The sequence below is a fragment of the Cygnus olor genome, chromosome 6 (assembly GCF_009769625.2).
Source record: "Cygnus olor isolate bCygOlo1 chromosome 6, bCygOlo1.pri.v2, whole genome shotgun sequence".
Taxonomy (NCBI): Eukaryota; Metazoa; Chordata; class Aves; order Anseriformes; family Anatidae; genus Cygnus; species Cygnus olor.
Genome location: NC_049174.1, coordinates 18751017 through 18771038, shown reverse-complemented (window position 1 = coordinate 18771038; position 20022 = coordinate 18751017). Strand labels below are relative to the sequence as shown.

General features: G+C 38.0%; 1 protein-coding gene and 1 long non-coding RNA gene across 6 annotated transcripts in view; both read left to right on the top strand.

Moving 5' to 3' along the window:
* The window catches only part of RAPGEF4 (Rap guanine nucleotide exchange factor 4), a 152604-nt gene that overhangs the window by 33549 nt on the left and 99033 nt on the right, over positions 1-20022 (top strand). The gene's annotated exons all lie outside the window — the stretch shown is intronic.
* LOC121072103 lies at positions 10289-18923 on the top strand. Of its 2 annotated transcripts, none has more exons than XR_005821006.1 (2): positions 10289-10373; positions 18523-18923. It is a non-coding gene; the product is annotated as an uncharacterized LOC121072103 (long non-coding RNA). The 2 variants fall into 2 exon arrangements; XR_005821005.1 differs by lacking the exon at positions 10289-10373 and adding an exon at positions 16562-16779.

Here is a 20022-nt window from a genome sequence, read left to right as displayed (position 1 = left end):
AATTGTTGTCAACTTTGTACTCTCACATTTTGCAGTGCTGCAAGGTACCCTGCAAGGAAATTCTGGAAATGCTCTAAGCTGTAGGAATGCTAGGAATACAGATTTTACTGCCAGAGAAATTCTGTAAGGAATTAATATTACAGGGGCATCCATACTATTAATCCAAGTATCATTACGGAATGGTAGGTGAATTACCTTTCCTGGTATCCATTAACAGGACAATGTCTTTAGATGAGAATTGAGTTAATCTGTAATGAATAAAATGTAATGACAGGTTGTGTTATCCAGAAGCAGACCACAAATTATATTTTCCCTCATCCTTTAACAAAATAATTCATTCTACTATTAGTGTGCAACAAACTATGCTTTTTAATGTGAGAAGACAGCAGACCCCCAAGAAACAACCCCAGCTCTGTTGCAAGTAGTCTTCACAGAGATGGAGAGGTACTTTTTAGCTGCCTATTCCACTGACGGGTTGTAGAACAAAGGCATAGTTTACCATTTATGATAGTATGGATACGTAAAAATAATACCAAATGTCTAGAGTGAAATAGATTCTTGACCATGATTGACTACTGACTGTTTCCTATGCCTATCTAATGCAAAGCTTTAGTATGTTTCTTCTATCCCTGCCAACTAACATTTCAGTCGATTTTTCTTTTTAAGTATATCTTTATTGCTAGAACTTTATCTTCTTTGTTTCAGTCTACATACACGTCTTCATTATCTGATAATACTGTTGCCATATGTACAAATGAAAATTACTTAATATGCTAAAGAGCTTTTTACAGAAGGAAAAAGCAACTCTTATTTTGAAAGCTGTTAATAATGAATGCTATCTTTTTATCAGATGTGTTCTTTAAGTGAACACTTTTGAATGCCCTTTTTGTGCAAGTAGAGTTTGCTGTACGAGGTGCTCATGTGACTCTCCCCAGAATCAGATTGCTCAACACTATGAAAATAAATGCAAATGTGTGGAAGTTTTGATGCTATAGAAATGAAAAATCTCATAATGTTGCGTGTTTAATTTTCAAATTCTAAGCAGGGCACGTGTTGCATTCTGGCCATGAATGTGCTGCCTTTTGGCAGTTGTGTAGTAAAAGCACTCTTGGTATTTTTCCTGCCCCAGCAGTGCTCATCTAGGCATTAGCCACAAACTGTTCTGTAAGAGAAGTGAGGGAAAATATTCTTACCTTGTTAGATGCTGTGCATGGTGAGAGAGCAGCAGCATAGATTAAGTATTGTGAGGCTTAAAACAAGATGGTGGACTTCCATTATGCTGTACTTATTTTTAAGAGGATGCATGAATGCGCAGTGTTCTTAAACCAAACCTATCCAGTTCCAGGAATTTCACTGCAGTGATGGTCAGTACAATTCGTTGTGTCTGTAGCAAAGGGCTCCGCGTCCTATGGCTTCTGTTGCCTGCTGTCACCTATGTATTGTAGAAATTGAATGTAACAGCATAGCAAACTGCATAAATAAAAACCTGTCATGTCTCCTCCTGGTCAGTTTTCAAGAGTAGCATTGGTTCTGTCCCTTCTTTTGAAACTAGAATAATGTCTTTATTTAATGTCATCTTTATTTCTGTTTCTCTGAGACTTCATTTTTTGGTTCTGTCTATACTGCTCTCATGTACCTGAGATTACTTCTTTCTGTCCTCACTATTTATATTCTTAACGTGCTTGTACACAGTTGTCATGTCTATGTTTTGTCATCACTCTAAAAGAAAATTTTACATATGTTTGTGATTGTCTCCCAGAGTACTCACTGGATGTACTTAAATGATGTCTCCCTTGAATTTTTCCAAATGGATTTTTTCCTAAGCATTTCTAATTCTCTGGAGACTTACATAAGATATCATTTTCATGTTTTGACCGGTATGTCTACCTCCTTTTCTAGTGTTTTCGTAGTATGTTATCAAGTTGTTTATTCTCCCTTTGAGACTATGAGTAAAAAAACAAAAACAAAATAAAAAAACCCTAGCACTTGTGTACCTCTTTAGACACCTCCTTTTTGCATTGCCATGTTTCATTACCTTTTATTTTCAGTCATTTAGCTAATTTTTAATTTGTATGACAGTACTTACCCAAGGCATTTTCATTTTTTTAGGTGAGCTATCAGTATTAAATATTTTACTGATATCCAAGTATGTGACAGCTACTGCATCCCTTTCTTCCACTACTGATTGTAGTGATTAAAAAAAAAAAAGCATCAACTACCCACATGTAAAGCCTACAATCTCAGTTAATTCCATTTTGCTGCTTTACACATTTGTTGCCAATATTCATGAGCACTCTGATGTAACTGGAGTGATGTTTCCTGCTTCACTTCTGAAGAATATTTTTCAAAATATTTTTGTTTATAAAAGTTATAAGGTGCCCTAGTATCTGGTGCTAGATATGGTCTGAACTAAAGTGAAGTTAGTGGTGTAAATTATGCTATGTGCACTAGAAAAAAATAGTGAAAAATTACCACAGTTCTGGTATTGTAAAGGTATACAGAATTTATTGTGAAGTTCACTCTCAAAAGAAAGAAGAAGTATTAGAAAATAAGGCATTGAAGAATGTATAATTTCTATTTTTTTCTTACCTTTTTTCTCCCAGAGATGTATTATTCTCCTGAGTTACTTCTAGCTCTCCGATGACAAAGCTTACCCCAGTATGAACGGGTACAACCTTCATTGCATTATTCTTTGGCATATCTGCTGACATTTAAATTAAAGCAACTTAAGCTTTTTTTGACCTCTTATCACGGTTATTGCTCTGCTAAATCTGCCCCTTTATCAATATCTACATTGTTAAATAAATAAATAGAATACATAAAACTGAACAATCCTCTTCACAGTAAATACTGTTGCTTACTCTTAACATGACAAAAGTATTCATTTCTGCATGTGCCTGTTCTGGTGGTTGTGGAGTATCCCTTTGTGCCGATGTTGCAAGAAAGCAGAGGAAGGAGTGACCCCAAACTCACCTCCAACTTTGCCTGTTTGCTTCATGCAGATTTTATTCTTCAGTCAAAAATTGTGTGGCTCTCTGTGTACTGTCAGATAATCAAGGTCAGGAAGATAAAGCAGAAATATAATAATTATATACTTTATCTTGCAGAACCTACAACATTCAAAGCATGCACATTTGACTTTGACTAGTTGAAATTACAAATCCCCTTCTATGCAGGACTTCTGTAAGTATTCAAGTGAAAGTACACTAAGCAACTTTGTTCTGTTTTCAGCTCCTGCTGACAAATTTGCTCATCGGAAGCTTGCTTATAAATGTTGTGCTTATCCCTCTGACATGGCTGGAACAAGTAACTCTTGTTTCTGTGCCCACTCAAACCTGATGGTGGTTGGCCTCCTTGCTCATTTATATGTTCTTACAATGGCTTTGATTTCCAAGATGCAGTAATGTTAAACGAACAAAATTCAATTTTTTGGATAACACTTTATTACCACGTCCATCTCTTCTTTGGGCTTTTTACCAGTGTGTGACTGCCTTCACCTTTTGCAGCACACTTCGCTGTGAGAAAACTGCCTTATTCAGGCCTTACTGATTAAGATTAGAGGGTGGTGCTAGGAACCAGAAACTCATGGAAATTTTTCTGCACAGAAAAGTGAAAGCAATAGGTATCTTAAGATCTTTTAATCAAATCCAGACTTGTTAGAAATAATAATGATTAAAAAAAAAAAGAATCCCGTGCTGGAAAGAAACAGTGCGCTTAGCGTGTCTAGATTTACTTGTTCCAAACTTAGTTGCAGGAGGAGGAAGTTATCTCACAGTGTCTATTGAACAACTCTATGGCATTGATCTCTGAACAAGAAACCCATCCCACATTCACTATAGGTCATGTTATCCCTTTATCTGGGGTAGCTGTCTACCTTTGCAAAAACATTTTTTCTCTGTTCTATTTACCCAAGCTGGGTTTTGACCTTCTCTAATGTTTGTTTTTTTCTAAGTGTGGTCTAAAACATGTCTTACAATGGTCTTTACTCATGGGCTATCAGAAGTTTAATGTTGTTCCATGAGGCCATGTCTGTCCATTGAACAGATGCAGCATTCTCATTTGCAATTGAGGAATCAATTTCATCTGGCTGGTTTGAAGGCTTTAAAGCTAAGTTTATCTCTCTTGGCTATTAAAAATATATTTAATGATAGATTCAGCATGTCAAAGATTCTTTAAGGGAAAGCAAGAGATAAAACAAGTACAATGTTATGTTGCTGGGCAGTCGGTTTATAACTGTCATCCTTTATTTCATCTCCAACCTGCTGTCTGATCTTGTGTGGGAAGTGGAAGAGGACACTTCACAGCACTGCCACTGAAATGCAGGCAGACTTGTAGAACCATTTTGAGAAAAATGAGAAACTCAATTTCATTGTAATACTGTTGTTCTAAGGAAAAAAATTAGGCTGATTGGTAGCTGCTCAGAAGGGTGAAACATAGACTTATGCTTCCTGTTACTGTTTGACAAGTGCATTCTGCAGCCCATGGGACAGCATATCATCTCATCTATTTTGTTCCTGATCATTGCTGCTTATGTAGCCCACCTTGTGGCCTGCGCAGTTTGCAGCTGGGAGACTCCTCTGATTTTTAGGGATTGCTGTATTTCAAATCTCATCTCAGCTTTTCTTTTGAAAGAAATGTCCCTGCTGTTTTCTCTTGCAGAGAGTGCCTTGAAATGTAAACTGGATACCTGGGGTTAAAATGTTGCTACTGATTTATTTTCCCTAAGCTATTGATTATGTGGTTTTCTAGTCACTAACGCCAGGTCTGTACTGCTGGCAGGGTTGTGGGGAAAATGTCAGTGTTACTCTTTTTTGGTGAGGTATAGCTAATAGAGGACTGCTATAAGGAATAGTTGCAAAAGAACTTTTCCTTTCATACATTGTATTGTCCCAAGGATAATTTGCTGACTGAGGTTAAAATATCGGGCAAGCTCTGGGCTGACTTTTTGAAACTTGTAGTATATTCTCATAATTTTTCCATGTCATGGCAGTGCTCCATGGGAGGAACAGGCTGTTGCTGGTTATATAGACTCCCAGTAAATTCCTGTGTTCTTCCCTGTTGAAAGCCTAAGATGTGTCCAGCTCTGCTACGCAGCGATTGTGATTTCTAGCCGCAAAAAGACAGGTCATATAAACCCGTCTCATGAAGACTATAAGTCTTCTGTTGCAATTTTTTTCAAGGCATTTAATTTTACCCTCGTTTTCTTCTATATGCAAACTGAGAAGATAGAAAAATATATATATATATATATTTTACTGAAAGGTTTTTGGTGATTGAGTGGTTGCACATGCTATAAACATCCAAATATATCATGTACAACACTTACTTGAACCCACAGACTCTCAGCTTCTTTGGAAAGTTGCCTTTTGCTGTGCTTTTTCTGGGGCTGCAGCACAAGTAGCTCAGTGTCCTTTTTGTGGTGGGACTCTGATTGTGGCTTAAAAAAAATCTGTGATTTTTTTTTGCATAGGTTTCCTTAGGGTTTAGATGTCTGCCAAACTATCATATTATTGATCATTTAACCTCCAAAAATCTTCTTGCCTGTCTCAATCTAATATTTGACATTTTAAACAGATCAGTTACTTGCATAAATAAGCACCCTGCTGTCTTATCTTAAGTTTTGAGAACATGCATTTTCCTTACCTGCATGTATTTATTTGCTCGAAATTGAAGTGGGCTTGGGATCAAGAATAAATTGGAAATACATTTAAAAGTCTGCTTGTAAAAGCTTTTTCTTTTCTCAAGTAACACTCTTTGCAAAATATTTTGTTCATTTCTTTTTTTTCCCAATTAGCTATATTCCCTTTTAGCAAGGTTTTAATGTGTTTTTTGTTGTGTTTTTTTTTCCAGTAGAGAAATCATGTTTAATTAAAAGTTACTTGCATGTTTTCAATTATAGATGATAATTTGTTTGGCTTTACACTCTCAATTGCCTTGAGTAATTTCCTGTAGAAATACATATAATCTATTTGCATGTTTGAAGTATTAGCGTGTCATTTGCATAGCTTGTGTGTAACACTTAAACAAACGACCAGGCCTTAGGAAGGGCAGATCATGTTTTTTTAGTTCTTTCTGGCCCGTCCTGAATAGATATGGAACCAACTTTTGCTGAGAGAACTGGAAATTGTGGTATCAAATCAATTCTCTAGAAAGGTTGTTTTGGTAAATAATTGGGAGTTGAGCAGGTGGGACAGCAGAACTGTTATATACATATTTTTGCTTGACATAAGTCAATGCGGATTGATGTTCATTCTTACTTCATGGACTCATCTAATTCCCTCATAGCAGAGGGAATATATATTAACACATCCCAGTTGGTGTTTGTCACAATTCCAACAGATAAAGCTGTTGTAGTTTTAGTTGCTGGAGGTGAGATGGTAGCAGATTTAAATTTTTTTGTGACCATGTATTAAAACCGTAGTTTGTTTGGTCTACTAATGTAAGTTCTGTGGTTAGGTTCTTGAGTGGAACATAGCATCTGTTTCTCCTCACCCATGTTTAGAGAAGTGAACTCAGCCTGGTTTAGGTACAGAGAAGTACTACCATGGTAAAGGTGATGGAGTGTCTATTTTATATGATAAGACTAAAAGAGCATGTCTTGTTTAGTCTGTTGAGGTGACAGCTGATAGGAAATGCAACTGCCTTCTATAAATACATAAAACTACCATTCAGGGGAAAGAAGCTGTTAAATAGTGCTGCTCAGGAACAGGTTGGTACGAATGCAGCTTGGCTGTACAGTAGAAGCTTCTCTCTAACCATCAGAGCAACGAGGTTACAAAACAATTTTCTAATGGGAGCCTGGGGACAAAAATACCCCAAACTGGTATGGTTAAAGTGGAATTGAATACTTTTACTGTCACTTTCTGTGTACCTGCAATAGAAGCTCCAGTGCTATGCTTATATACCAGTTTTCAGTATTTTGGCTAACTTTCCTAGTACAGCAAATATCTACATGATACCCTGGGGTCCAGACCTTGTTTCAGTTCTTAGTGAAAGTGTCCATACAGCTGATCGTGCCTTTTGAGTTGACAGTGGTTTTCGCTTTTGTTTGCCACATCTGTGCCATGCTTCTTTTTGCTGGTAGAAGCTAGTCAGAAAGATTACCACCATTGTCTCCTCTCTGATGTAAGGAGCTTGATTTCTTTTTTGCTATTGTAGCATGCTTTTCCACAGGTGGTGTGGACTTCAGTGCTCCTAGCAGAACAGAGCTGTTTCCTTAGGATGCTTGTCCTGAGATGAGAGAGTTGAGCATGTGAATCACTTTGTCAAGAGAAGGCAACGTAGAATTACTGCTCATTGGGTGAGTCCAGTCCTGATAAGGATTCAAAGCAAGATAGAAGAGCCCCTTCTGTATTTTTTTAAAATAGACACCTTCTCTTGTTTGAGTGTGTAGTGGTAGGCAACTATAACCCAGAAACTTCTCAAGCTCAAAATCGCAAGATGCTTACGCAGCATCTGTGAGGAGCTGCTCCAAGTCAGGGAGGAGGTGAGGTTGAAGGTACATCAGCTCCTCAGTGTTCATTTAGTCAGCTCCTGACAGCTCAGCATCGGGCATGCTTTGAAACTCTTTTCAGCCAGCTTTCCTTAGGAAATTCTCACTCTGGCTTCTGAGTGTCCTTCTGCAGTCACCAATTTCATTCCTTATCAGCAACACATAAAAAGAGGAAGAAAACTGGGGAGACTTGAAGTCATGTGAAGTCCAGCATCTAGATCTAAAAATGCCTTTGTTATTCTCACAAAACTGTTACTCTGTGAGAATGAGCATGGTTAGGTCTTAAATTCTGTGTTTGAGGTTCTGTATAGGTAAAATCCAGAAAGCGCTTTGAAATGGATATTGCCATGTTTTGCCACAGTGGACTTTCACATCAGAAGAAAAATATCCCCTCTTTGTTTCAGAATTAATTCAGTGTTTTATAATAAACACTATTTCCTTCTTTCCTCTTTTTCTGTTTAGTGTTAAGATACTCCATGTAATGTTTGTTTAAAATGAATGCTGATAATAAACAGAGAATAGATCTTTATGAGTAGCTGAAATTTGTCTGGTATTTAAATATTACTGATGTTTCAGTGGCACATATTTCTTGTTTAATATTCAGGCATGGCATTTGTTTTTTGAAGGAATACTTATCTTCTGTGATCAGGAAGAGTAGCAGTTAGGAGCAGCAGCGATGTGAGTCATTTTGACAGTGAGCAAACTTGTCAGTGTGTTCACATTTTCAAGACTAGATGGTCTAAGACATCCATTTTTTCCTAAATATTTTTCAAAGTACTAATGAAAATTTAAACAGCTGTGGCTCGTGATGCCTTGAATTGAAAAGATCATGAATTAACAATTGCATTTTACTGCTAAAATACTACTTGTTTACTGGAAAGTCACAATGGGGTAATGATAAGGTTCAGTGAGGTTCTTTTGTAATACTTTTAATAGCTAAATTTGACAATCCCATAGTGTAAAATATGTCAGTCCTAAGAAGAAAAGAGAGAATTTGTAATGAATACACACACTGTAAGGCAGTGAAATCTTTTTTTAGTCAAATGAATTTATATGTTAAATACCTTTAAGCCCCTGGTGTTTTTTTGTTAGTTTTTGTTGTTGTTGTTGTTTCCTTCCATAAGCCTCATTTTCATTAATTTCACACTGGCCACTTTGGGATAAACTAGAATTTCACTGCATGCATATAATATGTTTGTGTTAGAAAGTGAAAATTCCGTGGTTTTGGCTAAAATGTTGGTGTATTGCAGCTGTCTCTTGCCTAGGGCCATCTGCATAGGAGAATATTTCTTTAACAGAGTAAATCATAAAAAGATTATAGCAGACTTATTGGAACTGTTCTTATGTATCTCTGACTGCTGCTGTTCTTGTTAAAGATATTAAAAAAGAGGCTCAGTGGATCAAAATGTGGTATTTGTGTAAGAATACATGCTTTGCAATTGTTTCAGAAGAAAAAAAAATCCATGCTACATTCACTGGCTCTTTAATTTGGATTGCCAATGATAATGCAGAGTCTACTGCTAAAGAAAGGTAGGATGCAGAGGCAGAAACATTAGTGCTAATCTGCTGCAGAAGGACTAGATAAATCAGCACAGCTCTCATACATCACTAAGAGAGAAGCTGATTGCAACTTGACCATGTGCCTAAGTGGTCACATCAGCAACAAGAACGGAGCATGGATAAAAAAACTAAAATGTACCCTTAGGGCTACTTGCTGTGCAGGACCCATAATAACACATCAATGTAAGTTTAAGATTTCTTTATTTTTTGTTTCCCTCTGTAATTATTGTTGTTTACAAGATTATATTTTTATTCTGCATAGATTTAGGGGAAAAATAACGGAGCGAAGTGTAATGCTAAACAGCTAATAGTTTGATAATGTTTATGTCTGTGAATAATAATGGGCTTTATTGCTGTGTGTTTCAGTGTAGTTCTTTCTTTGAGGATATTTTAATATTTAATCCTAACCATTATATATCAGAAATTGAGTAAGGTTTGGGGTGAGACGGTAGTGAGATCTCTCTCTTCATCTTTGTCATCTTACATTTCAAAAGGGCTCGAGAGGCAGAATGCCACAAATATATATTACTACTACTGGGAGAATTTTTCCATTGCTTTATTCTTTCTGTTAAGAAAAATACTTCTGGAGAGTGATTTCTGTGGACCTTTTTGTATTCCTGAATTATACGCAGATGGTAATTTTCCTACAATTTAAAAAATTTGTGCAATTGTTTAATTTAATGTCACTTGAGCATCTGCAAAAGGGGAGGCAGGGATAAATGGAAACTGAATAAACATTGATTGCTAGTCTGAAAATTAAATTTTAAAAGTTTTTGCAGTAAATCTTATTTCAGATCTTTTTTTTTTAAACTAAATTAGGTTATCTTATTTAAATTGAGGCTACAATATAGCAAACAAAAGTGTGAAAATATCCTGGATATCCCATGTTTCCAGCTCTATCAGACTATAAAGATGATGTTGATTGTTGCTACAAGGGAATATCTTCTCTGTAGAAATCAGAGCAGCATGTTTAAGTAATACATGGGAAAATAAAAAGGAAAGGTGTAATAGTACTGTTCAGGTGTTCCAGTGATGCTTTTCTCAGAGAAAAAAGTATACGGTAAAAGCTACTGATGTAGAATCTTATGCTGTCTCTCATGGCTTTAGGAAAAGAGACAGGTTGTTTTTTTTAGGAAAAGGCAGGTTTTGCTGTGTACTCTGAAAATGGGATATTTTGGAAGCACATTTAAAAAAACAAAACAAAAACAATAATGCTTTATATATTTACTTATTTTTAGGGAAAGTTAGGGGGCTTCAAGGAAATTTATGGAATATGAAAAAGGAGGAGTGAAGGATGCCTCAGTGATAGGAACTTGATAAAGTAAGTGTAAAGATGCAGAAAAACATCTATTTATTTTTTGTTTTGTAGCTATGGCCAAGTGTAATAACAGGAGGGTTAGAAAGTAGCCTGCATTTAGTGGATTATTTTTGTGGCAATTGAAAAATGTGTAAGTAGTTATATCTGCCATACAGATAATTGTATGACAAGAAGAACAAGAGGTGGAATGGAGAAAGGGAAAGGTGAGGCTTTATGTCAAAAAAATAAGTTCATTCTTCCCAGCAGAATAAATAACCAACCTGGTTAACTGACAGATGAAATGTGGACCAAGTGACGAGTTTATTTTTGTGCAGGATATGCATATGCACTATCACACAGGCTCTTGGTTGTACTCAGCCCCTGAAGCTGCTGAGGTCCCATTGGGAACATGTAGCTTTACATTCTGACTTGAGAGGGAAAAAAAAAAAAAAAAAGACATATGGCGACAGGAAGCATGGAGGATTTGGTGGTTTCTTGGATGTCGCTTCTGTTCTCATGTACCCAATGTGGTATTAAGTTGTAAACTCCATGGCAGACTGATTATATTCTTGTAACATGTGAAAAATGTAATAATCTGGCTCCTGTTAATGGAGTTCTGCTTCTGTTACTAAAATAGAGAGAACCTTTTTTCTGAGTTCATTGGAACAGCAGGCGAGTATTCTGGTTTACGGAGATAATAAAACAAGTAAATAGTTTTCCTTTTCTTGTAACTGGACAAAATTTCTAAAGATTTAGAAGGCTGAAGTTATCGTGAACAGTTCAAAACTGCTACATCTGCCAACACAGTCTGTAGTTGTGTTCATATTGTGATCTTAAAACAAACATTTGCTTCTCTGTATTTCTGTGAAGTTTCATGATGTAGTCACTTAAATTATGTGCTAAATGAATTACATTGTATACGATAAAAGTATGCTTAGGTCATGTTTTCTGTTAAGTTTTCTTTTAAGCTGAAGAAACAGAAGTACTGAGTGCATTTTGTAGGCCAGATTTGACCTTATATGCAGTTTTTATTAGTCAAGAGAAGACAGATCCTCTCACTCTAGAGTGAAATTCTGAATTTATCTATTATGCTGAGTGTTTTGCTGATACCTGTGAACTCTCTCACTATACTCCAACCTGGTCTTTATTTCTACTTTCAGTTTTAGTCAATAAATTTATGCTAATTATAGTTTCTTGTACTTAAGAGAAAAGTGTGCTAATGGACACCATTCCCTGCACTTTTGGAGCAGCAGGGGATTTGTTTATGCAGACTTCAGTATATTGAATTTGCTTATACCTATGATATTCAGGCAACAACATATAACAGGAGCAAGAATATTTTGGTGGAAAAGCTCCTATTTATTAACGTTACCAGTGCAAGGCCTGAATCCCTAAAGCAGCATGTGCCCTATTGTGGTATCTCACACAGGCTATCAAAATACCTGAGTATAATCATAGGATTTCAAACTGTTTTGATTAGATGGCATTTATTTTAGTTTTCTGTCTACAGAACAGCACAGCTTCCTCTTAAAGCTTAAAGTCTGACATCTTCCATCTCAGTGTTGGTCACAGAAGAAACCTGTATTGCCCCAAGAAGAGGTTCTTCAAGCTCTGTGATACCAAAGGAGAGAATGTGCTGCATTGCTTCAAGGAATATGTTGTGTTCCTATCCGGAATCTTGCCTGATCTCCTCCCCAGACCAAGGCGTGACATGGCTTTTTTTTTTTGATTCTTGCTCTTCCTTGTCCTTCCTGGGTTCTAGTCACCTCTGATGAGAGGACCATTTCCCAACTAGCCCAGGTGACCTGAGAACTGTAGTTCTTTGAAGTATGCCAGAAAAGCTCTTAACTTACTTTATCCATGCGGGCCTAAGAGCTCATTGATTTCTTCCCCAAGTTCAATAATCACCAATCTGTCCGCTGAATTGTGTCTGGAATGCTCCGTATCACCACCAACTTCCCGTGTAAGATGTTAACTCACAAGCTGCAGTATAGAAAGCAGCCACAGATCAACTCATATTTTCACATCAGTTACCACCTGAAGTACACTTCGAAAATTGTGTTGAACAACTTTGTCCGTGGACAGGGTTGCACGTGCTGTGAAGGGATACATATGGTAATTGTCTCAACAAAGTGAATTCTCATCTGATACCATTTCCTTCTAGGAAGACGATGAATCTCTGGAAGGAGCAAAAGAATTTTACACGTAATTGGATTATAATACAAATAGTACCTGTTACAGCTGGCAGGAGAACTGAATTATTTCATGCCCTGATTATAGGTCCTCCAACCCAATCTTCAAACCTGTGTTGAAAATCACTTGATGTTTATAAATTTTTATGGAAGAAGATCATACATGGAAAGGAATTGCCTTGGTGTCTCTACTTCTAGCTTTCAAATTGTCTTCCCAGCCTTGCTAAATGCTGCCTCTGAAGTGGAGTTCTTCCAAAACATTGTGCACTGCATGGTACTAGCCTCTGCTGGGGCACACACAGCAGGGTTCTCCAACAGATAACTCCTAAGGACAACCGTTTGCCTGACCTTTCGGTCTTGTTTAATGGAGATTTAGAATGAAAATATGTTCAAAGTGGGCATCATGCAGACTGATATCTATAACGCTGCTATTCGCTGAAAATCCTGGTTAGGGTGACAGTGACTCGTGAAGCTTTATGAAGCTTTTTACAGTTTTTGTTACCTCTCTATTATTATCCTGGAAAGTAAATAGTTACATATTGGATAACCATATGGATGATGTGTTGGTATATTTTAAGAAGATTGCTCAGATGGCTCAGAGCCCATAGTGGCGGTGCCAGGATTTTTATGTACTGAAGATCTAAACAAATAACTGAAAGACGGAGGGGACAATCGCTGAAAGGAAGAGAGAGCAATAAAACGTAGAGTTCACTTTTAGCATTGGTGACAGGGATCAAGGCTGTGGGAGAAGTGTAGCATGGCTTCTTGTAGTGCAGTTGCGCCGTCTCCCAGTTACCCTCCCTGTTTGAGCAGTGGGTGCAGCATGGGCGGCTGCTCCTGGTTTCCATTCCCAGCACTAGGCTGCCAGTGCTGCTGCTGCTGCGTGCTCCTGCCTCAGTGGTTCCAGCTGAACTTCCCAGGAGGAGGTAGTGGAGACTCAGATTGAACTTTTCACTAAAAGTCTGTACAAACCCCATTTTTCAATTTACTGACTTACTGTGACCATTTTGTTGATAACAGGGCCATTTAATAATCTGGCATTGTTTTCCTTGGACTGATAAGTGGTGGACGGAAGAAAGGAGGCAGAAAGAAAGGTGTGGGGAAAAATACAAAGAAAATTCTTGAGGTATTGAGTAATTCCATAATGATGGTATCTGTTACCATTTTTGTTCAGTGCTTGAACGCTGCTTATGCATATTAGCAATCTGAGTGAGAAAGGACCCTGTCAACCCAGTCCACTCACTGCGCTGTAAATGTAACCTTGGTGAAGGAAAGGAACTGTTTGAAACACTGATATCTTTTAGTCAGGATTTATCATGATCTGTAAATCACCTAATTCTTACAAGAAGCCTTCAGATGTTTTAAACCTTGGCAATTTTTCATCCATCAAGGAGATTTGAGAAAGACCAAGGCAGCAAGCCTTCTCTCAGACTGGACAGAGTGGGCTGTTTTATATCAGGAGCTGCATTTCCTATTTTGCTGCTTCTGCCAGAAATTCTTTTGTCAGAAACTTTGTCATTTGAGCTTTTATCTGTTTTGAGGGAAAGGAAGTTAAACATCCCAGTAACATCACCATCACTACAACAATTCTGCAGACAGTGGAAGGCTATGGAAAACTGATAATTGCACACAAATGCATAATTTCCCCAGGCCACAATGAGGAGAGATAGAATTGTCAGCTCCGTTTTACCGGTGGGGAGACACTTCAATACAGGTCTGTGCTTTTAATATTAAAGTAACCTGTGGAGAATTCTGAACAAACCAGGGTGGCAAGTGTATTTGTTTCATGTCTGTTACTACTTTTTTGCTGTATTGCTACATATACAGTTAACTGTCACAACTAATGCTGTTTTCTGTTACTGAATCTTCCTCTTTGAGAGAACAAGAGCACAGATCAGATTTCTCAGGAACTTCTTTTTTTATTATTATTTTTAATGTATTCACAAAGTTTCCCAACAAGTTTGGATACAAGAATTAAAACCTTGCCTTCTTTAATCTCAGTAGGTATAAACAAACCATCTGGGTTTCAGTGGGAAAGCTCTTGCATACATTTGAGTGGAGAATTCAACCAAGAGTGGTTTATAGCTCAGCAAGAAAGCTGGAAGCTTCAATATATATGAGACAGGCTATTTTTTATACCATGTGATAGCAGCGTTTCTGACTTCTGAGTTCCTTACTCTATGGGTAGGCTGCTGTTAACAGAGAGTATTTGAATGTCAGCATGGAACTCAGCTTGCTGAGGGTTAGTGTGCAGTGCTCAGCAGTCAGAGATCTCTCTCATTTGTTGCTAGTCATATCAAGAACTACTACTGTAGTGAATGGCAGCATTCCAGACTGTGTCTCAGTCACATGGATTATTCTTTCAAGCAATGCTTGTCTGGGGAAGAGACTCTCCGGGGTTTGAATTTGAAGGGCCTTTTGCAGTTTTGGTGTACTCACCTGAGAAGAACAATCGATACTTTATGCATGTGTAGCTGCTGAAAGTCTGTAATATGTTTGCTGTCTGAGAAGAGTCCATGCCTGGGGTCAAAGTAACATACAATACATCTCCTCTTTTTCCTATTTGTTTTCTTTTTTTCCCCAAATTAAGGTTTATGTGCTAATAACTGCATGGCAGTGATGACTAAAATGCTTATTATCTTTGATGTACCTGTATTGTGGCCAACTTTGAAAGTGCCTAGCACCTGTCCGAAGATTTTGTGACATTCATACAACAGTGGTGCTAATAGTGGTAGTGGTGTGGGGTGTTGTGGAACAAGAAGGTTCAGTAGGGATGAAACAGAGACTTCCTGAAGGAGCTGGAGCACTGGAAGACAAACAGAAAGCTGTGTTAATACAATATAGCTGTCAGTTCAAATATGTGGAGAACATGTGGTCAAATGAACCAGCCTATTTGCGTTCTTTGTTATGCTGAGAACACTTGTTCCCATCGAACACAGTTTTGCGGGCACTGATACTGCTTTTCAGCCCCCTAATTCACTGTATTTTCACTCACATGTGCATATAATCCAAATAATCTAAGCACAAAAATCCTGTGCAGAAAGGGTTTTATCCAAACAAAACAAAGCAAACCACAACCCCCTCTGATGTTAATGCTCCAAAGGAAACCCAAGTATCTCCTGGGATTAATGAGTAGGTGGGAGGAGTTCATTGCCTCGGGCATAGCCAAGGGCCATTAATTCCGGCTAGTCATTAATCCCTGTGTAATGCCCTATGCTAATGCCACAGTTCCTGTTACAACACAGAAATAGAATTGACTGACCTATGGATTTGGATGGGTTACGTTATTCTTGTAATGATCGCTTATATTTCTAAATGCTTATCACTATAGTGTTGGACAGAGTTTCAGTTTATAAGCTTCATGTCTTTCCAGAGAGTTAATGCATTGTGCATTACTCATATGGAAGCCTGAAGTGGTATTGTTAGTATTCCATTCTGTCCTAGCCTTTAAATAAATATTGAAGCAGTCTTGGTAGAGAAAAAATCGGTATCAATATTCTCTGAAGATGATTAGCATACATATTCTTGTATCTAGAGAAAATGAAAATTGAGCATATAACTCCTTTATTCTGTGGTTGCCATGTAAGGCTAAGTGCAGTTTAAATTGCATTAATTTTAGTTGCTTGTTTGATTAAAAAAAAAAAAAAAAGCTCCTGAAATTTTAATGAAATAATTTCAATACCCAAAGAAATGGTGATAAAGGACAGACTAGTTATAAACTATTTAGATGCAGCTGCCATCACATGCCCTTTACATGTGCGCTCATACACTCAGCACTATACAATAAAAGTGTTGCTGGGTAGATCTTAAAATGCACGAGAAAAAGGTTCAAGGGCAAGCCCCCAGCTTAGCAGATCATGTGAACACACATGACTCTAAGCAGCACGGAACTTAGCTAGCAAACAGCAGCTGTAAGAAATGCCAGAATGCTAGAGTTGCATCCCTGTTTAAATTCTCCTAAAATGTTTTTTCTCAAGAAGAAGGTTATTAACCTGACCTTTACATAGAGTCCTTCTTTGTCAGGGATGCCAAAGCATTTTACAGATGCAGAGATTGAGTATTGACATGCACATGTCAGAAGGAAAGCTCACTGCGTAGTGATAGCACAGAGCTTTGGAAATGCAGAAGTACAACTACAGATGGGCTTGACTACCATATTCTCTGAAAAACCATACAGCAGTACTGCATAGCAGCTCAGGTCGGGAAGTGTGGGATACTTTACTCAGCTGAAAATATAGGTGAGTTAACAAAGTTAGACTGTACGAGAACGCTGGTGAACTTTTAAAAAGAGAAGAAGCTGAGCTTTCTATAATAAGCACTTGTGGTGGAGACATAGATTGTATTGCTGAAACATGAAATTCCAGTACTACATTGGTTCCAACAAAGAGGGTATGGGATTGGATGGGGGCTGATTTAGGATAAATAACCACTTCCTACAGTGCTGTCTGTGCTCATTATTTACCCAGCTGGGCCTTGTTTAGTTTATGAATTCAAAATTGATCATAGCAGAGTGCGTTGGAGCATATTAGAGCAAAAGAGGAGAGGATGAGGATAGACTGTCTCTTGTTATACCAGAATTGCCTGAAATTTATAGAATATTTTCATAGAAGTTGTATTTAAAGTTTAAAAAGGGTGTTATGGAAGCAGGTTTGTGTGCATGTACACATATATATATATATATATATATATATATATATATATTCTTTTTTCCTCATTGTGAAATTTCATTGACACTTGTATTCATCTCATGCACAGAGGGAGAAGAGCCTTGAGCTCTTTCGTTTTACAAAGCCTCGTTGGAATTCTCTTCCATTCAGTGGTGATGGCCAGTTCTAACATTACAGCACCTTGCCTTGAAAACCAGCATTTTCAAAACAGGCATTTTTCAGTGTTATATGTTATTCATTTTCCTTCCTTTGGTTTTCTTTGCTGTTACAGTTTGGTTTGCCACTGTGCAGGAGGAGGAGAAATGAGGGAAGGAGGAGGTGGTAGCCCTCTTTCTCTGCTCACTGTCCATTTTCCCCCTTTTCCCTGGCTCAGAATGAATTTTGTACTGTTTACAGAGCTGTCAGAGAAACAAGGGGTGGGAGGAAGGAAGAGGAGGGGAGGACAAAGTGAGAATGGGAGGAAACCTTTGCTCTCTGATGTCACTGTAAGTCAAACATGCATCCATTCACCCTTCTGACAGTCACTGCAATGTAAATTAGACCGTTTTAGGTCATGATGAGGATTTCCTCTTTCACAACTGGGAGTTAGCTAATAGAGTCTTAATTTAATTCCTCTGTGAACTAAGAATTTTTAAAAATTTAAGATAGAGTGAAAGCTAATCCCTTGGAGTCTGTACATCTCAGTACTGAGTTGAGATGATCCTGGTGTTCCACAAAGCTATGGGTGAGGCCTTGTCCAATACTCTGCATTGGCCTAAGCAGATTCACAGAGGATTGTACTAGCTGACAGCGTGTGCATGGTACTGAAAAGTTCGTACGGAAATAGGGGAACACATATTTTTCCCAGGAATCTGAGAGTAGTTTTCTTTACCTTTTTCTTAGAAGATCTCATGCTGGTTTATCATCCATGGAGTCTGGAGTATTCCAGACTTCTGTTTCAAAGGTTGTTCTATGGATAGGAGTGTCTGAAACTGAATGGAGATTTTATGGAGCTCTGTGCAGACCTAGCTCAGTAGCGTTTAGTGTGTGTTGGATGTAAACAGTTGGAGGGCTGCAGTACCAGTACGTACAGGAACAACTGGAAACCACTGGGTTAAACCCTTCCGAAGACAGCAGTGACTTCTGCTCCGTGTCTGAAGTGTTCCAGAGAGGGACCAGCAGTCCTTGTGTGTTGTTTCCAAAGAGACATGTCACTGCAGTTGGATGCTGACTTTTTACTATTTGAATATATCTGGTTTGAGTTTCCTTTTCCTTTGAAAGGACTTTCTTCCAAATATTTTTAAACTTCCTTCCTGATGTTTGTCTTTTTTCCAGATTCCAAAATTAGATCAAGTCACATTTCCTCATGGAACTTCTGGTGCAAGGAAGCATTGAGCTTTTGCAGCCCCTAGTCTGAAGTTGCCTGCTCCAGTAGATGACCTGCGCTGTCATGCACGCTATCCAAAACAATTGAACAATGGCAAACTTTGAAAGTTAATGCATGTCCTGATTATTGTCCTGTCCCCCTCAGCTTGTGCATTCTGACTCTTGCTTGATGTCGCTGAGTCCTATTTATTGAAAATACCATTTAATCCATGACTTGTCTGCTGCATTCTTGTTTGACCTGTTAAGCCAAAAAAATTATTTTAAGAATGGACTTGTCAAAGAGCGAATCTCCTCCCTTCAAAGACCTCTGAGGATGAATATTTGATTAAAATGTGACTGCAGCATTAAAATGGATGCCCTTTGTCTTTTTGTAAATGAACAACTAGTGAACTTGTGGACTGTCTAGCTTTTAATTGGCAAATTATTCAGCGAGTGTTTCAGGGGGAATTGCAGGGGAGGGTGGGAAGTTAGTTGATTTTTAGATAAATTCATTATAACTTTTATTCCTAATGATAGTTTGAAGATAATTAAATCCCCAGATAGATCCACAGACTCGGTTTAAATTTCCTCTCTGGAAATGTGGAAGAGGACATGATCTAAAATGTGCAATAAAATCCCAGGCCTGAGGTGGGCAGCCCCACAGCAAAAAAGGACGTTAGGCTTGCGGTCATCTTAGCTGTGGCTGTACTCATGACCCATGCAGCTCCCACACCAGCCTTTTCCTCTGTTTGCCTGCTTCTTTCTTTGAGCTCCAGTGGATGGCTGCTGATAAAATCTGCTCTCAAAAGGGCATGGAAACCAAATGCCTGCCTGTTTTAAATGCCTGCCTGTTTTTGTACTCTGATGGGTCACAAGGACAGCCAAATAATTAGATATGCTTATGAGCTTTACAGAAGACTCTAGGACAGTTAGTGCAGAGAGGGAAAAGAATGGATAGACATCCTGTACAGTTACCTAAATGCACTGCTGGAACTCTAATGGAAAAGATCATGGAATGGGGTATTGGGACATGGAAAGCAGCATAGTTTGAATTGGTTCAATTTTAATTTCAGTTTGAAAGTTGTGATAGCAATCTGTGAAGAGAATAGACTGTCCCATTTGATGTGTATGAGTTTGGTGTTGCTATCTTTGTTTCTGTAAGTAATGTGATCCAACGTAACAGCACATGATAACTAGGATGTGGCACAAAAGGTTCAGGAAATAGTTCGAATGTGTTTCGTACTGGGTCATTCAGGGACTCTTGCTAAGATCATTGACTAATATTCTTTTCTCAGTAGTTGTCTGCTATCAACTTAGTAGAAACAAAACAGCTCAAAATATTGTAAAAATTGAAGAACAAAGCCCGAAGGGTTACTGTTATTTCCAAAGTACTCTTTCAAACCAGAAAGCTTGGTAAAAGTGTGATATGCGGGCAACCTACAGAACCTAGGTTCTCCCTGCTCTGTGAAC